Genomic DNA, 9,470 nt, shown 5'->3' with positions numbered 1-9,470 from the left:
TTCAGTGGGTGGTTGGGTATAGGGTTATTAGCTTGCTTGTCCCAACGGAGCCTTGTATATAAGTAAATATATATGTGTCACGATGTCCTGGAGAAGGGCCCCGGAACAGCGAGGTAACAACAATATTGAAATTCGATGAAGTCACCACTAACCTATTTTTTACCTAAATACGATTAGAATACCTAACTACTAATTTGATTGTTTACTAGACTAAACCTAGGCCAAGGAACCAATAGTCTCAGTTTGCTTTTACCAGATTCAAGATCGGTAGTTCAGTTATGCGAGAAAAATGTATTTGCACCCCCTACACACCCGTTCAACGAATAATACTTAATTAATTATGAATTATCTCCAAATTGAATTTAATAACCTTAAATTAACTCCTTTAAAAATAAATAAATAAACGAACAAAGTTAAAAGGAGGTTAAAATTTCCAATGTGATTTAAAAATGTCTGATAAGACCTCTAAACGAGAGAATCTTGTTAGATAAACCTCCTTCAGAGCTAATACATGTGAGATTTAAAATGTGTCATTGCTCTTTTCTAAATTATAGGGACACACGCAAGCAAAAACTGGGGAAAATGTAAAATTTTAAGTAAAAGAATCTTTAAAAACATCCCCATATTTTTCAAAATTTTTGTAGAATTTTTTTGAAAATTTTCAACATTTCTTTTAAATTTTTATGGAATTTAAAAAAAAATTTCCTTATTTTTTTCGGCTTGAAACAAAAATTTTTTTTTTTTCTATTTTTCTAACTTTAAAAATATTTTTCAGATTTTTTTGAATTTTTTTCCCTTTTTTTAGAATTTATTATTATTATTTTAATTAGAAAACTAATTAAAAATTAAATTAATAAAATAAAATAATATAAAAACGTTTCAGGAAATAGACCGATTCGACCGGTCTAAACTGGGTTAACTGGTTCAGAAAGTGGGGGCCACGTGTCAACTTAGAGTGGTGACATGTGGCAAACTTATATATATATATATATATATATATATATAGATATATATATTCAATTAACTAGTGATGTCACCCTACCATGTGGCATCACTTGATTCCTTCTTTTTTTTTTTTGAATTACTATAGTAGGTTGACGTCACCCTGTCACATGGCGGCTTTTAAGTGGCTCTAGGAGAGTGACAGGAATTGCTGACGTGGTAGCATATCCAACCATCCAAAGAAACACAAATCGGGCGGTCCAAATGTGGCCACGTCACCCATAAAAAGCTTGGACCAGAATGTGCCACATGTCATCGTGCAGTGGTGACACGTGGCCCATTAACCCTCCATATAAAAATATTTCTTCTCTATCTCATTTCTCCCGAGTTCTCTCTCTCTCTCTCTCTCTCTCTCTCTCTCTCTCTCTCTCTCTCTCTCTCTTATTCTTCTTCTTCCTTTTCCCTCTTTTTCTTGCTCTGAAACTCTTTGATTTTCATCTTTTGTGTTTGTTTTGCAGGTATTAAAATTGGAGTTGGGGAGATTCGAAGGCTTCGATGAAAGATAGTCACCCCCCATTTTTTTTTTTCATTTTTCTTTGTTTTTGTTCAAATTGAACGAATCATTAGTGTTTTGATTTGATTGGGTTCTGGAGTCTATTTTGGGGGTATCTGAGTCAACCCATTGAGTTGGGTTTGGGTTGATTCGAGGTGAGTCAACCCATAGGTTTGGGTTGATTCGAGGTGAGTCAACCCATAAGATGGGGTTGCCAGTTGATTGAGGGTGAGTTAACTCACTGGGTGAGGGTTTGGTTTTGGTTCAGGGTGAGTCAACTCACCGAGTTAGGTTTTGGTTTTTTAGAAATTGGACCCTAGGCCTTTTGTTTTTTTAAAAAATGGCCGCATGTTTAAAAATGGGCCTGAGCCCTTTGTTCAAAAAAAAAAAAAAAAAAGGCCAGGTGTTTAAAAAATGGGCCTAGGCCCTTTCATTTAAAAAATGAACAATGAGCTTAATTGAAAGAAATGGGCTTGGCGCCCGTCATTTTTTTTTTAAAATGAATTATTAAATTAATAATAAAAGATACTTGAGAATAATGAAAAGAAAACCTATATGTTGTCTTCCCCTTCTTCAATCATTGGATTAGGGCTAGTGATGCTTTTTGACTTTTTCCCACAATATGTCTTTGTATGCCTCTAAATGATTTAGCATATGAATCCTTTGGTGATTGCTATTTCCTCTGCTACTCTACTTTATATTGCTCTACACTATGAATTGCTTGATATTGCTTTTCTGATATTATCTCTTTGACTTTTTTCTGACTATTACTCTTACCCGATATTCCTCCCTTCTCTGACAATTGCTCTTACTTCATATTATCTTTTTTTTTCCCTTTGAACCTCAATTTATAGGTTGAGGGATGCATTTAATTTCAACCACTAATCCTCCATTAACTACTGCTCAATTTCCTTTGTGCAGGCGTGCAAGCAATGTTCCAAGACTCATGTCTTCTATTTATTTGCATTTATTTTTATTATATTGTATTTCAATTTTTTTTTTATTTGTTCACTCTATAAGTCCAATCCAGTTTTGATAATGACAAATCACTTGGTATTTGATCTGTGTATTGAGATTGTGAACATGAATAATGTTGACCGTATTGGTCACGTCTGGTTTTGATTATGATAAATACTCATTGTATCTAATGAGTGTTTGAGATTTTGTGCAGGAACTAAGGGTGATAAGATCAAGATGCGCACAAAGCAAGAAAAACTTGAAGACCAAATCATATTCATTGTAATATATTTATATTGGTCTGTAATAGTAAGTAGGTATTGGGTTTGTAATAAGCTCACACACATCACATGTATGATTTACTATATAAGCTAAAACCAAACCATGAATGAGAAAGGACCTTAGAAAGACCTTAGGGTGTACCCCTCGGTCGACCGACACCGGACTTTTTCGGTGTCTTCAATTTGGACCTCAAGTGCCCATAGGAAACACACATTTACACATATGTTTGTTAGGCACTTGAATAGGACTTGTTTGGTTCAATACAGGACCGAAATGCACACTTGGTGCACTTTTGGTTGACCGGCCAACACAGTTCAATTTGGCCTGGTCGACCGAGCCGGCCTTGGGTCAACAGTTTGACCAAGGCCCGGTCGACCGAACTTCATAGTTCATTTCTTGCCGGTCGACCGAACCACATGAAAGTCAACATTTTGACCTCTCGGTCGACCGACCACTTTTGTACTCCAACTACCTGGTTGACCGGAGGGTCCTCGGGAAAATTCCCAGCGGTCTGGTCGACCGAACCATGCAGTTCAGAAAGGCCCGGTCGACCGAACCTCAAAAATTTGAAAAATCACCTTGCCCCGGTCGACTGACCATTCAGTTCAAAAGTCCTCTAGTCGACCGAGCCATTTGAGTCCTGGTCGACCGAACCATTTATGGTCGACCGTACCTCTCGAATTGCCCTTGTTTTTTACAGCAGTTAATATTTTTTAAACAGGGTTAAAACGCTTTAAACATCATTAAACTTTTCTAATAATACCCAATAGGTCCCCAACGGTCATATTTTCTCCCTTGCCTATATATATGAGTTCATTTGAGAAAATTAAGAGAGATTAGCCACTTTGATTAGGGAAAATTCTTTAAAAAACCAAAACCCTATAATACTCATTTCCAAGCTTCACACACTCAATCTTACCTTCCCATATTGCCTACATCATTTGTAAGTCGGTTTTGAGTGTTTGTCTTGATTGGTTTGCTCTCCTATCTTTGGATTGATTAACTTATTTTTGGGAGCTAAAACCTTAAGTATTCTTAGGGGACTTTGGTAATAAGTCTCTCCTAAGAAAACCTATATAAAACTTCTGAGTATTGCATATTCATTGCAATATCTTAAGAAGTTTGTATTTGTATTTTGGTTGCAAAAACATTTTCAAATATCTACTGTGTTTATATCTTGAAAATATTTGATAAGATATTTGCTTATGTGATAAAATCTTTGTTGCAATATTCGTTAACTCATATATCCTTTGCTGAATACAAAGATTGAATATCCTTTTGCAAACCAAACATATACACTTCAAGAGCATCTTACAATTGAGAAAACCCGCTCTTTGAAATATACACATATATTGCTTAGCTAGTATCTTTGTGTGAACATCTTACCTGAATATCTTTTGATACAAAAATCATACTGTTTGCACTCTCACGCACTCATTACAATGATAGTAAATCTATTTGAGAGTTGACATCTTAGACCACATTAAGCTTACATATTGAATCATACTGTGGTGTTTGTAATTGCGCGTATTTTGGTACACATCTGCTTTACTTGAAAGCTTATTCATTGTACCATTTGATTGTATTTCAAATACTGTTGTATTTCCAGGCACGGGCCTGAAGAGGGAGACTAGCCCTGGAATAGTTCCGGATTGGCTTAGACCCAGTTAGAAAAGCTAGGTGCGTCGTCCTGTTAAGGCGTGTAGGTTGAGGTCAGCCCCGCTAATTGACTTAGTTAAGGTTGAGGTCAGTCCTGTGTTAATTTGACCTGATTGTAAACGGTGCCGCTCCACCCTTAAGTGAGTTATTAGTAAAATCCTCCTACTTGCAAGCTAGAGGCGGGGATGTAGGCATAGTTGGCCGAACCCCGATAACATATCGTGTGTTCATTTACATTTCCGCACTTTATATTTACCGCACATGTATGTTATGGGTGAATGATGCGTATGACTTAAATTCCATATTATATTTATCTAAGCATTCAGAAATTGAATAGACTAACCCTAGGTTTTGTATATACTGCTGTTCATTTGGTTTAACCTAGGCGATAAATTTTAAATTCCAATTCACCCCCCCTCTTGGTAATACACCAATTCTAACAAATAATATTTGGCATGCACGGAAGGATAGAAAGTCATGGAAGCCATAAAGACTAAAGTATATACAACTTGGCAAACTCCATGGAACTAAAAGAGTTGAAGAATGAAGATGCAAGCGGCAAGTTCAAGAGCGTCATGGAAATGGGTATTTAGAACTGAATGTATTCATATCTTTCATATGATTTAATTTGAGGCTCAACATATACCCTAAACTGACCTTAGGAATCACGCATCTCATGAACATCATTAGGGGATATTTATGGACTTAGAGATATTTTTGAACCCCGAAAAATATTTTATACAAGAGCAAAGAAAAGAAGCAAAAACAGATTTTTGAAAATAAAAAGGAAAAATTCAGAAAATGAACAGTTTAGAAGACCGAACTCCACGTTCAGTCGTCTGAAGATGTAACTTTAGAAGACCGAAGTTAAGTTTAGTCGTCTGAAAAATTTCTTCAGAAGACTAAAAATTAAGTTCAGTCGTATGAAAAATTAATGGTGAAACACAGAATTTGGCAGAAGCACATCAGAAGACTGAACTCAGACTTCAGTCGTCTGAACCCAACACTTCAGCAGACTGAACCCCAACTTTAATCGTCTGACCCTGTGTCCAGGTTAATTTTTTGAAACTCTAAGGAACGTTAGTCATCTGAGCCTTAACCCTTAGTCGTCTGAACTTGTAGGAAATGTTGGCCTTACAAGGCTTAAAATCTTGTTATCTTGTTTTGATGCTAACAAACACGTGGAATTTAACGTATTTATGTGAGTAATGTTATTTCAGGGCTCATATATGAGAAAACAAGGTCAAAGTACTCACAAGGATCAAATGAAGTTTAAAAGAGTCAAAACATGGATTTAAAGATGATATATTAAACCTTGAAGAATATGAGGACATGAATGAGTTATTGAAAGCCAAGGAATATTAAAGTCAAAAGAGCCAAAGAAAGGCAAAGTGAGAAAGCTCAAAGAATATGAAATCTTGAAGAAAATATGGACTCAATCCAAGGACAAAGCATGAAAACTCAAGAACCTAAAATGAGAAAAGTCTTAGAAGTCTTTATGTAAGTACTTTAATGTTTAAATATCGTTTGAAATATTATGAAGCTCTTAAGTTAACTTCTTGGACCTAGATACCTTTTAAAATAATTGAAAAATATTTTCATAAGGTCAAAATATATTTCAAAAAGGTTAAAATTATTTTTGGAATGAAAATCACCAAAAGGAGGTTTTTCCAAATGTTGTCAGTTTTTATACATCCGCATTGAGGTGCATTTTTCTCTATCTAAAACTCCTTATTGTAAAAAGTGTTCAACATGAAAGTTGTAGACGTTTCTCTTAGCTTTCTTTTGACACCAGGAACACCTAATTTGGATTTATATAAAAAAAATTTATGAGCAAAATACTAAAGCGGGGTCACAGCTGTCAACCAACTGAACACTATTCACGGGAGGAACTTCAGTTGACTGAACAGCAGATAGAGCCACTTCAGACGACCGAAGTGTAACTTCAGATGTCTGAAGAATAACTTCAAATGACTGAAGATTAAGTTTACTCATCTGAAGATTTTTTCCTTAATTTTTTTTAGAGGTAGAACCACCTCGGATGACTGAACCCGAGACTTCAGTCATCTGAACACTATTAACGGGCAGAAATTTTAAAAATTTTATTTTTTAAATATTATTTGTTTGAGCTCCAAACTTTTAAAAAATTTGGGAAACACTCCAAAGAAACTTTAGCAACATGGAAACAAGTCTAATTGCCTATAAATTGTGGTTTTCCAAATCAAAACTTAACCATGAATTGAAAAATCTGTTTTAGAAGCTGAAAGCACTCTTGTTCTTCCAAAGTTCTCCTGTTCACTCATTGCAAATCTCTTTTGCTAAGATATTCTGAAGTGCTAATCCTTCCTTCTCTGAATTCCTACTGCTAATCCTCATCTAAGAAGGATATTGGTGAATTCTATACTTAAGCTTCATTGTATTTCATATTGATACTTTACGTTGAAGTATATAGTGCTGAACTTGTACTAACTTGCTCATTGTGAGAGTATATTTGTACACATATTATATCTTGTTTCTTGTAGTTTTTTGACGTTCCAAGGATTGTTTGGATCGTTAGCTAAGCAAGGGGATATTGCATAGAGAGGCGGGCTCTAACTTAAAGAGTGATCGAACGAGGGGACATCGTTTGGAGAGGCGGGCTCTAGCCTAGTGAAGGAGTGTTTGAGCGTGGGGTATCGCTTGTAAAGGTTTTGTTCCACCCATCAACGGAACAAGTTTAGTGAATCCTTTGGTGGTTTGCCAAGGGCGAGGACGTAGGCTGGGTATAAGCTGAACCTCGTAAAAATCTCCGTCTCACTCACTTTTTCCCTATTCTTTATTTTCAGTGCATATTTAAATTGCGTGGATGGTTTAAATTTGAAAATCATATAAACTACGTATATTTAAAAATCAAACAAACTTAAGGTTTAATTTTGATTTGGGTTGCAAAAACCGAAAGGGAGTACGTTGGTTGAACCATTCTTTGCGGAAACCATAAGGGAGTACGTTACTTGGTTAAACACCCAAAGATAAATTAACTGAGAGTTTATTTGGATTCTGAATATTTGAAAAGAGTGATTGGATGATGCATTGAATATTGTATTGAAGGAACAAATTCATATATACAGGGCTTGGTTCAAATTCATATTAAAAACAGGGCTACACACAAACTGAGAATTCTTATGATTGTTTGGTTTGATCATCATGGTAAATTGATTGGTTTGGTTGAAAAGTTGATTACTTGTTTGGTTAAGCAATAAGTGTTGTGGTTGAAGATTGAATGTTTACTTAGTTCTTGTTTGATTGACAAAATAGATAAACAAGTAAAAGAATTGGTTAAATATTAAAAGAAGTTAAGGACTTTAAAAAGAACTAAAAAGAAATTTTTAAAAGCCAATTCACCCCCCCCAACTCTTGAGAAGCTATTCCTAATTTCAGGAAAGTTTAAAATTTTAATTTTTAATGAGAGAACTTGCGAATTATTTTTGATCCAACGGTTAAGATTGATTCTAAGGGAAAGGTACCTATATAATGAACATCTAAACCCTAGTGCTAAAAGGAAGATCAACTAGGACAAGAAGAACAATAAAAAACAACCACAAGAAGAAGAAAATCAAACATTTGGTATACAATTGAGCATATTAGCACAGCTTGGGAGATCACACTACTGAGGTTGTGATTGGGATTTCAAATCTTATACTACACTTCTGAGCTAAAGCTACTTTGATCCTCAAAAGGTTTTCTTGTGATTATTGTACAAGTATTTTGATATTGAGGTTTGGTAAATCACACTACTTGTTAATATTTAGTCTCATAGAGTTCTTCATATAAACTTATCTACTTGTTGATATTTAGTTTTCAGAGAACTTTTCATCTCAAAATCTATTATTGAATATAAGCTGTGTGATTGATCTTGAGTGTACTTACTTATAGATTATTTTGATAAGATCAATACTTGAGAAAAGTTTTCTTCATTGGTTAAACGGTTTTGATTCAAGTGTGTATTCAGTTAAAGGCTCTATATCTTTGATATCTTAAAACCACTTGATTAATTATCCTTAGTGTTCATCACTATATATATTATTGAGGGATATTTTATGGAAAACATTATATTTAGTTTTTGATCTTTGGAAATCATATTTTATATATATATATATATATATATATATGTATGTATATTATAAAGATCGTATTGTGATTGAATATTTGATTGAAAGCTTTTTGATTTTGATCGATATAATATTCAAGACAAAGCTTTTGATAAGTTCACATTTGATATTCGTGCATTTTCCCAAAGTGAACTAGAACCCTAATTTTCTCCAAAGCTTTTATTTATATCATTATTTTGGGAGATTTGATAAAAAAGGGAAATTGGGTGTTGAAGCATATCATTCATCTAACGATTATATCATTACATACATACTGAGCTTCAAGTTTCATCATATGGATATGTGTTAGGATTTCAAGTGTACTCACTAGCTTTGTTAGAAGTAAATCTTGAGTTGTTTTGCAGATTAGAAATTATATTGTAATCACGGTTCAGATTGTGAACCAGGTGAGGAGAAAGTTGTGCCTCTTGTAAGCAGCGGATGTAAGGAAGCTCCATCCCGGTTAAAGGAGCAGGGAATTAGTAGAATCCTTGAGTGGGTTTGTGACGCCTCGATTTTCGTATACTTTTTTTTTATAAATAATAATAAATAATTTACACGTCATCGGCAACATCCATAAATCAGTCACGTCAACAATCAACTGAATAGTATTGGGTAAAAAGTCATTTTATTTATAAAACCTAACAGCGGAATAATACATGCTTAACAACCAAAATACATTACCCAAATTATCAACATACATATACAAATACATCACCATCCCATACTCAAAAACAACTCAACTCTAGGGGAATTACAGCTCCCTTAGTCCAAAACTCATCATGTGTGTCAAGGTCTCAGCTCCCTAAGGTCTCGGAGCTCTATTGCCTGGTCTATCTCTGTTCCCTAAAAAATTTAGATAAATTGTGTGAGACACATCTCAGTAAGAAGGAATAAATTATTTACAGTGTGTGGTCATATGAGTTCAGTTATAACATGCTATACTTTTT

At 34.5% G+C, this 9,470-nt stretch overlaps 1 long non-coding RNA gene across 1 annotated transcript; it reads left to right on the top strand.

The window, feature by feature from the left end:
- The first annotated feature begins 1,463 nt into the window (after positions 1–1,463).
- LOC131152979 (uncharacterized) lies at positions 1,464–3,372 on the top strand. Its single transcript, XR_009136137.1, has 2 exons — positions 1,464–1,650; positions 1,684–3,372. It is a non-coding gene; the product is annotated as an uncharacterized LOC131152979 (long non-coding RNA).
- Positions 3,373–9,470: the final 6,098 nt, after the last annotated feature.

This window comes from Malania oleifera, chromosome 4, assembly GCF_029873635.1.
Source record: "Malania oleifera isolate guangnan ecotype guangnan chromosome 4, ASM2987363v1, whole genome shotgun sequence".
NCBI classification, from domain to species: domain Eukaryota; kingdom Viridiplantae; phylum Streptophyta; class Magnoliopsida; order Santalales; family Ximeniaceae; genus Malania; species Malania oleifera.
Note: the sequence above shows the minus strand (reverse complement) of the source record. Positions and strands in the feature narration are given on the sequence as shown.